Genomic DNA, 11,929 nt, shown 5'->3' on the forward strand with positions numbered 1-11,929 from the left:
TTTTTAAATTGAAATCTAGGAATGGAAAGAACAGACCTGAATCATTTGAGAGTGGAAGGAGAATAAAGGTAAGAACTGCACATGTTTAATTCTAATCTTATGTAATCATTTTAATAGACAGTGTAATATAGTACAGCCTTGCTTATCAGAACATCATGGAGAACAAAAAGGAAATTTGGATAATTATGTTTTTGGATAGTGAGAGAATTTTCATTGTAGGACATGATCCTGTTTCAGATAGTGTTTAGAGATGTACTACTGTTAGGAATGAGTGATACTTACCAAAGCTCAACAAAGCTACTTGCCCATGACAACTAACATAGGCCTGGTCTATACCTAAAAATTAGATTGAGCTAGGTAAATTGCTCAGGAAAAAAAAAAGTTTGCTCCCTGTTTGATATAATTAGGTCGACCTAATCCCCACTGTAGACACAGCTAAGTCGATGGAAGAATTCTTCCATCAACCTAGCTACCAGCCACCTCTCATAGAGGTGAATTAATTACAGAGACAGAAAAACCTCTTCCATCGATGTAGGAAGCATCTATGCTATGACACTACAGTGGCACAGCTGTAGCCGTTATAATGTAGCTACACCCTTGTCTGCACAAGAGATAGACAAATGTCTAGAGCCCTGCGCGGATACACATTTATATCCGCGGATGCAAATCGATATCCGCGGAACCACAGTGGCGAAAGGAGCAGAACATGGAGCTGCCGCTCCCAGGAGCCAGCACCCCACGCTAGCAGCTCCTCCGGCATGGCTGTACCGCCCACAGCCCTGCCTCAGTCCCTTTCACATAGCTGTCTGCCTCTCCTGTCTGGGGGCGTGCGTGCCCCTTTAACACAAGAGCACAACCAGGGACAGCTGCTGGTGAGCCTGGTGCCCGCCCCAGTGGGCAGGGTTGGGGGTGGTACAGCTGCACTCGAGGAGCTGCTGGCGCGGGACACTGGCTTTTGGGATTGGCAGCCCCACCCCACGTTCTGTTTCCTTTGCAGCTGCGGTTCCCAGGAGAGCCCTGCGGTTCCGCAGATAACTATTTATATCCGTGGGTATACATTTGTATCCACGCAGGACTCTACAAATGTCTGGGCTTGTCCATTGGACAAATAGTTTTTCAACAGGACCTTGTAAAAATTCCAGTGATCATTAAATCTAGGTATTTGTGTGTGAGTACTTAGATTTTCAAGACAGACTTGTTATCCTTCTAAAACACAAAGCTCAAGGTCCAAGAAGTTACACGAGTGGCATTTAAACAATTGCCAGAATTTTTGAGATGTGTTTACATTCCATTATCTCCGGAATTTCAAAGTGCAGAAAGATTGTTTTCATGAGGACGGAATGTCCTAGCCTACAGCTGACAAAGCAAGAATCCTCTCACACTTACCCCTCCCTAACCAAATGTAGCCAGAACCTAACCTGATCATTACAAGAGCGATACTCATAGAAAAAGTATTAAAGTGTGTAGAGCTGAATCGCTAGAAGTTTTACTGTTGGACTTAACATAAAACAACAGTGACAGTTTTTACTCTATAGTAGGAAATGATTGAATTAACACTTTTATTCCTGTACAGAATGCAACTAGTGAACTGAGGCAAAACAATTAAAAGCACAGACAGAGAACACCTTTTACATCAACAACATAACAGCTATTACATTCAAAACAGAAAGATAGCATTTGCTTAGTCTCTACAAATCTATGTCAAAGTATCAGGCCTTGTAGCTGTATTTGTGGTATGGTTTTGCTCAGGCTGTATATAAGTGACATGCCTGTTTAAATCATCAGTAAGTTTTACTGTGATTAATATAGCCCACGCTCTTAAAAAACAGGTAGTTATGTCTATCTTTTTCCACTCCTCAGCCAGCGAGTGTCTTGCTATGACCAATGAGTGTGAGAGTGTTCTTCAGCTGATAGCTACCGTTCCCAGAAGACCTATCAACAGGGGAAAAGTTTCTGACCATGATTTTTATTAGCTTTTGGGCACAAATCTTCTTTTCTCAGGCAGAATTTATAGTAAGTCAGTGGGAGATTGGTCTAGTTTAAAAATCTGCTGTTCTGTTTTCAAATCTGCAGCGGTGCAACTGTAGCAACACTAAGCCTCTGGTATCGATAGTTTTTTATGACATGATGATAAAGCAAATGAGTGTGCTTCTCTCTCTCCCCCTTCTTACCGAGCTTACACAGTTGCACCATTGTTGGCAGTTGCTGTAATACAAGACTGTTTTATTGTAAGACTATTTTTGCTAGCATAGACAAAACCAGACTGTGATATTTTTAGGTTGTGCCCTTAAGACAGCAAATATTCTCACTGTTCCGATACCCCAGAAACAAAAGGAGGCCACCATCACTTTGGAGCCCTACCCAGTGACATGATTAGAGCCATAGCTAACATGTCTGTGGTTGCTCATTAAGGACCAGGATAATTCAAGCCATTCTAATACAAATTTACACTCTGCCTAAAGACATGATTCATAATTGCTTCATTTGCAAGCTAGAAATAGGTTTTCCCCATAGCTCTTTAGAATATGGGTCTGTACTACAACAGACACTTCCCCTATGCAAAAGCCAGGTTGCTATACCATATGATTGAACTCTGTAAGGCTGCAGCTACACTATAAAAAGGACTCAAAGGAGCTATTTTTGACAAAGGATGCCACCCTCAAGGAGTATAGAAACTTGTCCAGCTGTTGTAGTTAAGGTCAGCTCCTGCTGCATAAAACATTCTACAAAGTTTAGGCACCATTTTAGTGCCACTAAGGCCTGGCCTGCACTTAAAAGTTTTGCTGACGTAGTTATATCAGTTCAGAGTACCGGGAAAAAATGCACCCCTAATTAGGGTGACCAGACATCCTGTTTTTAAGCCCTGCTGCAGGTGACCTGGCTTTTTCTTTAAAATGGGCAAATTGTCCTGTATTTTCTGCCTCCTCCCTCCGTCAGTACTGGCTGGTCCTGCTGCTGGCCGGATCCCCGCTCGCTAGCTGCACACCCACCAGCCGTGAGTGGGGTGGTCCAAAGGCCGAAGATGGGGGTTGGTGTGCAAAGCTGGTGGCTGGGCAAAGCTGCAGCGTGCGGGGCCAAGCCTCTCCCACTCACAGCCGGCTTTAGGCCGATTCGGCCGATTCCCCTGAATGGGGCCCCACGCCTAGAGGGCCCCGCGCAGCTGTCCACCCCACCCCCGACCCACTTCCCCCTCCTCCCCTGAATGCTCCGCCCCCCCTTCTCCTCCCCCTCCCCTGCTTCCCGCGAATCAGATGTTCGCGGGAAGCCTGAAACAAGCAGCAGGCAGGAGGTAAGCTGGGGTGGGGGACATGAGGAGGGTTCCAGGGAGGCGTGGCGCAGCCCAGTCCGGCCCTGGCCGAGCGCGCGGCTCCCTCCGGCCTGGCCCTGGCCAAACGCTCCCAGGCCCGACCCGGTCCCGGCCGAGTGGCTCTGGCCCAGACCCGGACCTGGACCTGGACCCTGACCCAGCCTGGACCGAGCGGCTCCGGCCTGGACCCGGCCCTGGCCGAGCGGCTCTGGCCTGGACCCGGCCCTGGCTGAGCAGCTCTGGCCTGGACCCGGCCCTGGCCGTGCGGCTCCGGCCTGGACCCGGCCCTGGCCGTGCGGCTCCAGGCAGCGCGGTAAGGGGGCAGGGAGCAGGGAGGGGGTGTTGGAAGAGGGCAGGGGAGTTTGGGAGGTCGTGGGGGGGTAGATAGGGGTCAGGGCGGTCAGAGGGCAGGGAACAGGGGGATTGAATGGGGGCAAGGGTCCCAGGGGGGCAGTCAGGAAGGAGCAGGGGTTGGATTGGGCAGTCGGGGACAGAGAGAAGGGGTGGTTGGATGGAGCAGGGATCCCAGGGGGGCATCAGGAATGAGAGGAGGGGTTGGATGGGGCGGCAGGGGGCAGTCAGGGGACAGGGAAGGGGGTGGATGGGGCAGGGGTCCCAGGGGGGGAGGGGGGGAGGCGTCAAGAACTTTAGGTAGGGTTAGCATGCATCCGCATACATTACGCAATGTATGTAATATATAATTTTGTTATTATTTATATAGTTATGGAAAGTAAATAATACAGGGAAGAAATGAAAGGTGTTTTTTAAATTTTTTTTTTAAGTCATCCGTCAGGGCCCCGCTGAAAATGTTTGAATTGGGCCCCACACTTCCTAAAGCCGGCCCTGCTCCCACCGCCGGTCCGTCAGTGCAGCCCCCGCTGAGTGCTGGCTCTGGAGTGTGGTGGGGAATGATTTCCAGCCTGTTTACTCCCCTCTCCCCCCGTCCCCGAACCTGCCGGCTCCATGGCAGCCACCCGGGCAGGGGATTGGCACCCTCTTCACCTGCCCGTCCCCAGGCATCCTCCCCTGCCGAGCCACCTCTCTGGCTGGGTTCACTGAAGCCCTGGTGCACAATGCATCCTTAGGGCTTAACCCTTTCCTGCCCGCACTGTAGCCGAGGGGGCGTGAGAACAGGAGGCAGCTGGGTTATGTCGGTGACCAGCAGCAGCCTGGAGGTGTTAACTGCCTTTTGACAGTGTGTGGGCAGGAAGGCACAAGCTGCTTCCAGCCACGGTAGGGGTCGTGGGAGAAGAGAGGAGTTCTGCAAAGACATGGGCCAGGTCATTCCTTCCTCCCTCCCTCCTCCCCTGTGGCTGGAAGTAGCTCCTGTCCCTTCCCTCCCGCACAGTGCCGATAGGCTGCTGCTGGCCACATTCTGGTGTGAACCCTGGCAGAAATCTGTGGAGGGGGGCATGTGACCCTGTGTGCCCCCTCTACGTGTTGCCTCAGGAAGACACGGCACCAGGTACTGGGAGAGGGGGAGTCCATCCTGGAGACCCAGCCAGGCATGGAAGGTGGAGAGCGCCGGGCAGGGAGCATTGGTCGGTCACCCCCCCATGAGAGAGAGAGGGGCACGTGTCACCTCTCCCCGTCTGTGTGTGGGGGGGAAGAGGTGTGGGTATCACCCCTCCCCCGTGAACCTTAAAGATAAAGAAGGTAAATAAAAAGAATCCAACTACACAGTATTTCTTTTTACCGGGGGCTCAGTCAACTTAATGTTAATTTGAATGTTTGTACTACATAGTTCTGATTGATTGCTGTTTAACTCGCTTGAATACAAGTAATTTTACCTAGTGTCCCGTATTCAGCATAGGGAAATATGGTCACCCTACCCTAACTCACATAGGTATGTTAGCAGATCCCTAGTGTAGACACATTTATACTAGCAAAAAAAGTCAGTTTGTCAGTAGACCTTATTTTGTTTGGGAAACCAGTGAGCTATACCGGCAAAAGCACTCTTGGTAGTATAACCTGTGTCTCTACAAGGAAACCCTTTCTAATGTTGACAAGGCGTACATCCTATTGTGTGTAAATGGAAAGTAGGCAGATTCTGTCACTTCATCCCTCAAAGGTGGCTATTTCTGACCAGACAACATTCATAGCAGCAATCTTGAGATGCCAGAAACCTATCTATGAGGGAGTCGGATGGCACGGTTTCTGCCAGTTAGCATTTTTTTTGCTGCCTCAAGAAGGTGGTGTCTTCCATCCTATGTGCAACTGTAAAAGGTCTCCAGAGGTGATCCTGGCAATTACAGGCCAGTAAGTTTGACTTCAGTCCCAGGCAAACTGACAATTTTCTTCTTTGTTATAGTTTCAACCAAACACACAGATTAACATAACTTGTTGAGGAAGAGTCAACATGGTTTTTGTAAAGGGAAATCATGCCTCACTGATCTACTGGAATTCTTTGAGGGGGTCAACAAGCATGTGAACAAGGGGGATCCAGTGGATATACTGTACTTAGATTTTCAGAAAGCCTTTGACAAAGTCCCTCACCAAAGGCTCTTAAGCAAAGTAAGCTGTCACGGGATAAGAGGGAAGGTCTTCTCATGGACTGGTAACTGATTGAAAGATAGGAAACAAAGGGTAGGAATAAATGGTCAGTTTGCAGAATGGAGAGAGGTAAATAGTGGTGTCCCCCAGGGATCTGTACTGGGACCAGTCCTATTCAACATATTCATAAATGATCTGGAAAAAGAGGTAAAGAATCAGGTGACAACATTTGCAGATGATACAAAAAACTACTCAAGATAGTTAAATCCCAGGCAGACTGCGAAGAACTAGAAAAGGATCTCTCAAAACTGGGTGACTGGGCAACAAAATGGCAGATGAAATTCAGTGTTAATAAATGCAAAGTAATGCACATTGGAAAGCATAATCCCAACTATACATATAAAATGATGGGGTATAAATTAGCTGTTACCATTCAAGAAAGAGATCTTGGAGTCATTGTGGATAGTTCTCTGAAAACATCCACTCAATGTGCAGGGGCAAAAAAGCGAACACAATGTTGGGCATCATTAAGAAAGGGATAGATAAGAAGACAGAAAATATCATATTGCCTCTATATAAATCCATGGTATGCCCACACCTTGAATACTGCGTGCAGATGTGGTCGCCCCATCTCAAAAAAAGATATATTAGAATTGGAAAAGGTTCAGAAAAGAGCAACAAAAATTATTAGGGGTATGGAACAGCTGCCATTTGAGGAGAGATTAATAAAACTGGGACTTTTCAGCTTTGAAAAAAGATGAATAAGGGGGGATATGATAAAGGTCTATAAAATCATGACTTAATGTGGAGAAAGTAAACAAGGAAGTGTTATTTACTCCTCATAACACACGAACTAGGGGTCACCAAATGAAATGAATAGGCAGCAGGTTTAAAACAAAAGGAAATATTTCTTCACACAATGCAGTCAACCTGTGGAACTTTTTGCCAGAGGATGTTGTGAAGGCCAAGACTAAAACAGGGTTCAAAAAAGAACTAGATAAATTCATGAAGGATAGGTCCATCAATGGCTATTAGCCAGGATGGACAGGGAGGGTATCCGTAGCCTCCGTTTGCCAGGGACTGGAAATGGGCACTTGATGATTACCTGTTCTCTTAATTCCCTCTGGGGCACCTGGCATTGGCCGCTGTTGGAAGAAAGGATACTGGGCTAGATGGACCTTTGGTCTGTCCCCGTATGGCCATTCTTATGTTCTTATTAGGTCTCATAAAAGTCATGGCAGTGCTCTGAACCAAGAGCTCTCCTCTCCCTAGTCCAGAAAGCACAAATGGTAACAGTTACAGAAGAACTGGAATACTGGACTTATCTTGCCTGCCATGTTCTCAGCTTTGTTACCATTAGCTGGGGCTCTGACAGCAGGTCTGGGATGACAAACTGACAATTCTGGCTCCCAAACTAGTACTTGGCTGCTATGCAAGTCCACAGGAAGCTTGGAGGATACTTTGGGCCTGAGAATCCCATCGAGCTCATTTCAGAAGGGGCAGAAATGCCTTTGAACTGCAGAGATCCAGTTAGGCCTGGTTTACACCTAAAATAAAAGTTGACCTAAGTCTGATCTACCCTACAAAGTTAGGACGATGTACATCACCTTGCGTTGCCTATTTGTCCGTATGTCTATACTTACATTTGTTTCCAGCTTATGTAACCATCCTGTTACAGCAGGGGAGGGCAAACTACGGCCCGTGGGCCGGATCTGGCCCGTCAGGGCTTTCAATCCGGCCCATGGGATTGCCAGCCTTGTGGCGCAGCGGGGATAAGGCAGACTCCCTGCCTGCTCTGGCCCCGTGCCGCTCCCGGAAGCGGCCGGCACCATGTCCCTGTGGCCCCTGGGGGAGGAGCAGAGGGCTCCGTGCACTGCCCTCGCCTGCAGGCACCGTCCCCTGCAGCTCCCATCAGCTGGGAACGGGAACCGCGGCCAATGCGAGCTTCGGGGGTGGTACCCACAGGCGAGGGCAGCACGCAGCGGAGCCGCCTGCCCCATCCCCAGGAGCCACTGCTGGACATGCTGGCCACTTCCAGGAGCGGTGCAGGGCCAGGGCAGGCAGGGAGCCTGCCTTAGCCCCGCTGTGCACCGCTGTCACCCCAGAGCCGCTTGAGGTAAGCGGTGCCAGGCCAGAGCCCAAACCCCTCCTGCACCTCAAACCCCTGCCCTGAGCCCCATGCCACACCCTGCACCTCTCCTGCTCTCCAAACCCCTGCCCTGAGCCCCCTGCCGTACCCCTACCCCTTGTCATGAGCCCCCTCCCGCATTGCGCACCCCCTGCCCTGAGCCCCCAAACTCCTGCCCTGAGCCCCTTGTCACATCCCACACCTCTTCTGCTCCCCAACCCCTTGCCCTGAGCCCCTTCCTGCATACCGCACCCACTCCCACACTCCTTCCTGCACCCCAACACCCTGCCCCAGCCCTACATTCATGGCCCTGTATACAATTTCCCCACCCAGATGTGGCCCTCGGGCCAAAAAGTTTGCTCACCCCTGAGTTACAGCAACTCAGTAAAATCACTTCCCCAAACAGTTGACTTATTGAGGTCAGTGCAGTACAAGTATAGATGACATATGATGTGTGTTGACCTTAACGTTCCTCCAGTAGCTGTTCCACAATGCCCTATTCCCTGTGACATGACTGTTCTGCTCACAATTGTAAACTCCACTGTCCAAGGGGTCCTAGAGACCAGAAGCCACCTCACCCTTTAAAACCTCCTGTGCATTTTGAAATGCTTTTTCTTGATTTCCCACCTGGTGAGCACACCTAGCAGCTCTCCACACTTGGCATTGACATGAATATGCACATCACCAACACAAGCAGCCAAGTATGCATGCACCCAAGGGATATAAACAAACTTTTGCATCAACCAAAATTTGTAATACAGACAGACATAGCCCTAGCAATGTCACTTGGGCTCACTGAGAGACATAGCTAAGCCAACCTAAGCCTTGGTGTAGAAACTGCTAGGCTGACCAAATAATTCTTCCATTGACCTAGCTACTGCCTCTGTAGAGGTGAAGTAACTGCAGCGACAGAAAACCCCCTTCCATTGTTGTAGCAAGCATTCTACGCTACAGTGGCATAGCTGCAGTCACAGGCGCCGACTTTTCATTGTGTCGGGGGGTGCTCAAACCCCAATTCTGCCCCAGGCCCCGGCCCCACTCCACCTCTTCCCTCAGTGCCACACCCCGCCCTGCCCCCACCCTGCCTCTTCCCGCCCCCCCCCCCCCCGAGTGCACCATGTCCTCACTCCTCCCTGCGTGCTGTAAAACAGCTGATTGCAGTGGGCAAGAAGGGAGGGGGAGGCACTGATCAGAGGGGCCCGCCAGTGGGAAGGAGGCGCGGGGGGGGGGTAGAAGGGAGCTCATGGGTGGGCTGTCAGTGGGTGACATTTTTTACCAGCTGTGCTGTTGTAGCGCTTGTAGTTTATACATACCCTCACTCTCTGAAACCTCATGCTGCTCCTTCAGGCCCTTAATTTTGTCACAACACTGTCTGGCATTCTATTCAATGCCAAACTGAGCCAGAAGCTGGCCCATCTTTGGCATACATGAAGTGTTCCACATAATGGAATTAATCAGTTCTATCTGGATCCCATTAGGAATGAGGGTCTTTGGGTCTGGCTCAGGCTAGCTGGCAGCACAATCACATGATGGCCTTCCATAAGGCATTGTGGGAAGCACAGTAGGGCAATTGTTTGCACAGGAATTCAGCCATCTTGCAGAAAGGCATGCTGTGATTTCTAATTAGTACAGTCTCGGTTCAGGTAATTTGGATATTTTTTAGGGGATAGGGCCTTAGAGGGAAGAGTGCTGCTTACTGAATCAACACACACAGCTTCTTATGTTTTCCTCATCTGTAGAAGTCATGACCAGATCCAACCCTGTTTAATATTTAAGATCTGACGAAACCACAACCTGAGGTACCACGGCTTCGTAAACACAAGGCTAGCATAGTCCTAAAAAAAAGTTTTTCTAACAAACACTAGTTATGTGTTCTGGATGCTTAAAAGGCACTCAGTTCAACTGGGGCCTTACTGGTTAGAGCATTATTATATAATTAAGCACGAGCTGTCTCAAAAACGCTCTTGACGTTGGAACAATCCTGGCTCAGTACACAAACTTCCTGTGCTTGTTTTTTAATTGATTTCCCATCATACATTTGGGAGCAGTTTTTAATTCAGTCCCTGCCTGCCCAATTCTGATTCTGCTGGCTCTTGGTAACAGCTGAATCAACCACAAGCCCAGAGTTAACAAACTAATTTTGTGAAGGCTCCAACTGGCAAAGAAAGATTAAATAAATAAAACGAATCCCTCAAATTTGTGTTGAGATCACTAGCATCTAGCAGAGATGATGCAATTTAAGCCCCATCTACCAGATTCCCCCATGTTAGGAAATTATTTTTAAACTGAGAAGTTGAATATAAACGCCTTCTGCAAACAAAATTATTCCATCGGATGTGGAGTGGCCAGGGCACATATTTATTAAAATGGCTGTCTCAAGACAGGGCCAAGAAGTGTTTTTATGATGCTGCAGCAGAAAATTCCAGGAAAAGATTTTTCTGATGAGATTCATTATAGCTTTGGCTAAGACATCACTGAGTGGGGAAATAGAAAGTATTTCTTCCTCACAAACTCTCCCCCCCCCCCCCAATTTTTTTGTTGCTAACAGAGAGGGGTAAAGTCTGCAACTGTAGCAACAAGTTCTACTAATCAGCAACTGTGAAAATATTTTTTTCCAGTGATCTCGCCTGCAGTGGAGAGTCGACCGCTTCATATCTGCTCATATATATCCTGTCTCAAACTTATGATGGGTGATGTGTCTGATTTAAACAAAGTAGGATGATACTATTTGCTACCAGGACTGTTTTATTCAGTGCTTAGTTGTTCTCACTCTAATGCACCACTTAAACTAGCACAAAGCATCTTTCTATGGCAGGGTGTGGCCTAGAGGGGAATAGTATCAACAAGCTAATAGGCTTAATGTAAGTGGCAACAACACATTGTATGAGATTTGGGACAGTGAGCAATCTGAAAAGAGCCTAACATCCCCCCCCCCAAATCCAGCCTGCAATGAGACATCTATTTAAAAACCAGTGGGAAATGCTTTGAATGTATGCAAGGCGCAATATAGCCCTTAGAATGACTGTGAACAGCCATCCATAACATTTGGATTCCCTATATGGAGATCCTGTTGATGGTGGGGTTAGGCACAGGTTCACTGGTATATTCAGTCTGCAATTTGGAATGGAGGCGGGGGGCAGAAGACAGATAAGAGGTAGCCGTTAATTGACTATCTGGAGTCTGCTTACATTTCCATTTGGTTTCAGCAGTATTTTCCATCCAGTAAGGTCCTTCTCCTTGTAGTGCCATCCTACTTATCTGTTCTTGTTGCCCCGTGGTGCTCGCCTGTTTGTCCAAATCTCCTAGAAGTGCTTTTATGCTTCCTTCCATGCTTCCCCTTATGCAGCCAACTAGTTCATAAAGCCACTACCCTATCCTCCCTTCCAGGTTCCCATCAAGTCTACTACGGTGCCAACTGATAATGACTAGGCAGGCCATTTAGAGACATTACTGATGTCATCATGTAGTGTTTGTTGATATCCCATAAAAAACCTGACTCAGACCCAACTACTTGTAGACATGGCCTTAGTCTGTGTAACCATGTGGTCCTATCACGACCTTTGTTTGCCTTCCCTATCCCTTCTGATTATTTGTTACACACATTTCATTGTTATTGTAGACAGTGCAGGTTGGAACTAGGACACTATCTGGTGGAATGAGCTCTCTCTCTTGCTCATCTTTGTATTTCTTCTGTTTTTCCTCCATTGTCTGTCTGTCTTTCTCTCTTCTTCCTTTCCTCCATTGCCTCTCCTTCTTCCAGCACCTCCTCACCCCTCTCTCCCCCCATAGGCCTAGTTTACACTGAGGGGCGGGGAGAGGATTGATCTAAGTTACGCAACTTCAGCTACATGAATAACGTAGTTGAAGTCGACGTACTTAGACCTACTCACTGCGATGTCTTCACTGCGGTAAGTCAACTGCTGCCGCTCCCCTGTCGACTGCCTGCACCTCTCGTGGCGCTGGAGTACAGGAGTTGATGGGAGAGTGCTTAGGGGTTGATT

The 11,929-nt window shown here is 48.4% G+C and overlaps 1 long non-coding RNA gene across 1 annotated transcript in view; it reads left to right on the plus strand.

The window, feature by feature from the left end:
* The window catches only part of LOC135976039 (uncharacterized), a 35,554-nt gene that overhangs the window by 4,693 nt on the left and 18,932 nt on the right, over positions 1-11,929 (plus strand). The window contains exon 2 of the long non-coding RNA XR_010593274.1: positions 20-68. This is a non-coding gene — a long non-coding RNA (uncharacterized LOC135976039). The remainder of the gene's footprint in view (positions 1-19; positions 69-11,929) is intronic.

This window comes from Chrysemys picta, chromosome 1 (genome assembly GCF_011386835.1).
Source record: "Chrysemys picta bellii isolate R12L10 chromosome 1, ASM1138683v2, whole genome shotgun sequence".
In the NCBI taxonomy this organism is placed as follows: Eukaryota; Metazoa; Chordata; order Testudines; family Emydidae; genus Chrysemys; species Chrysemys picta.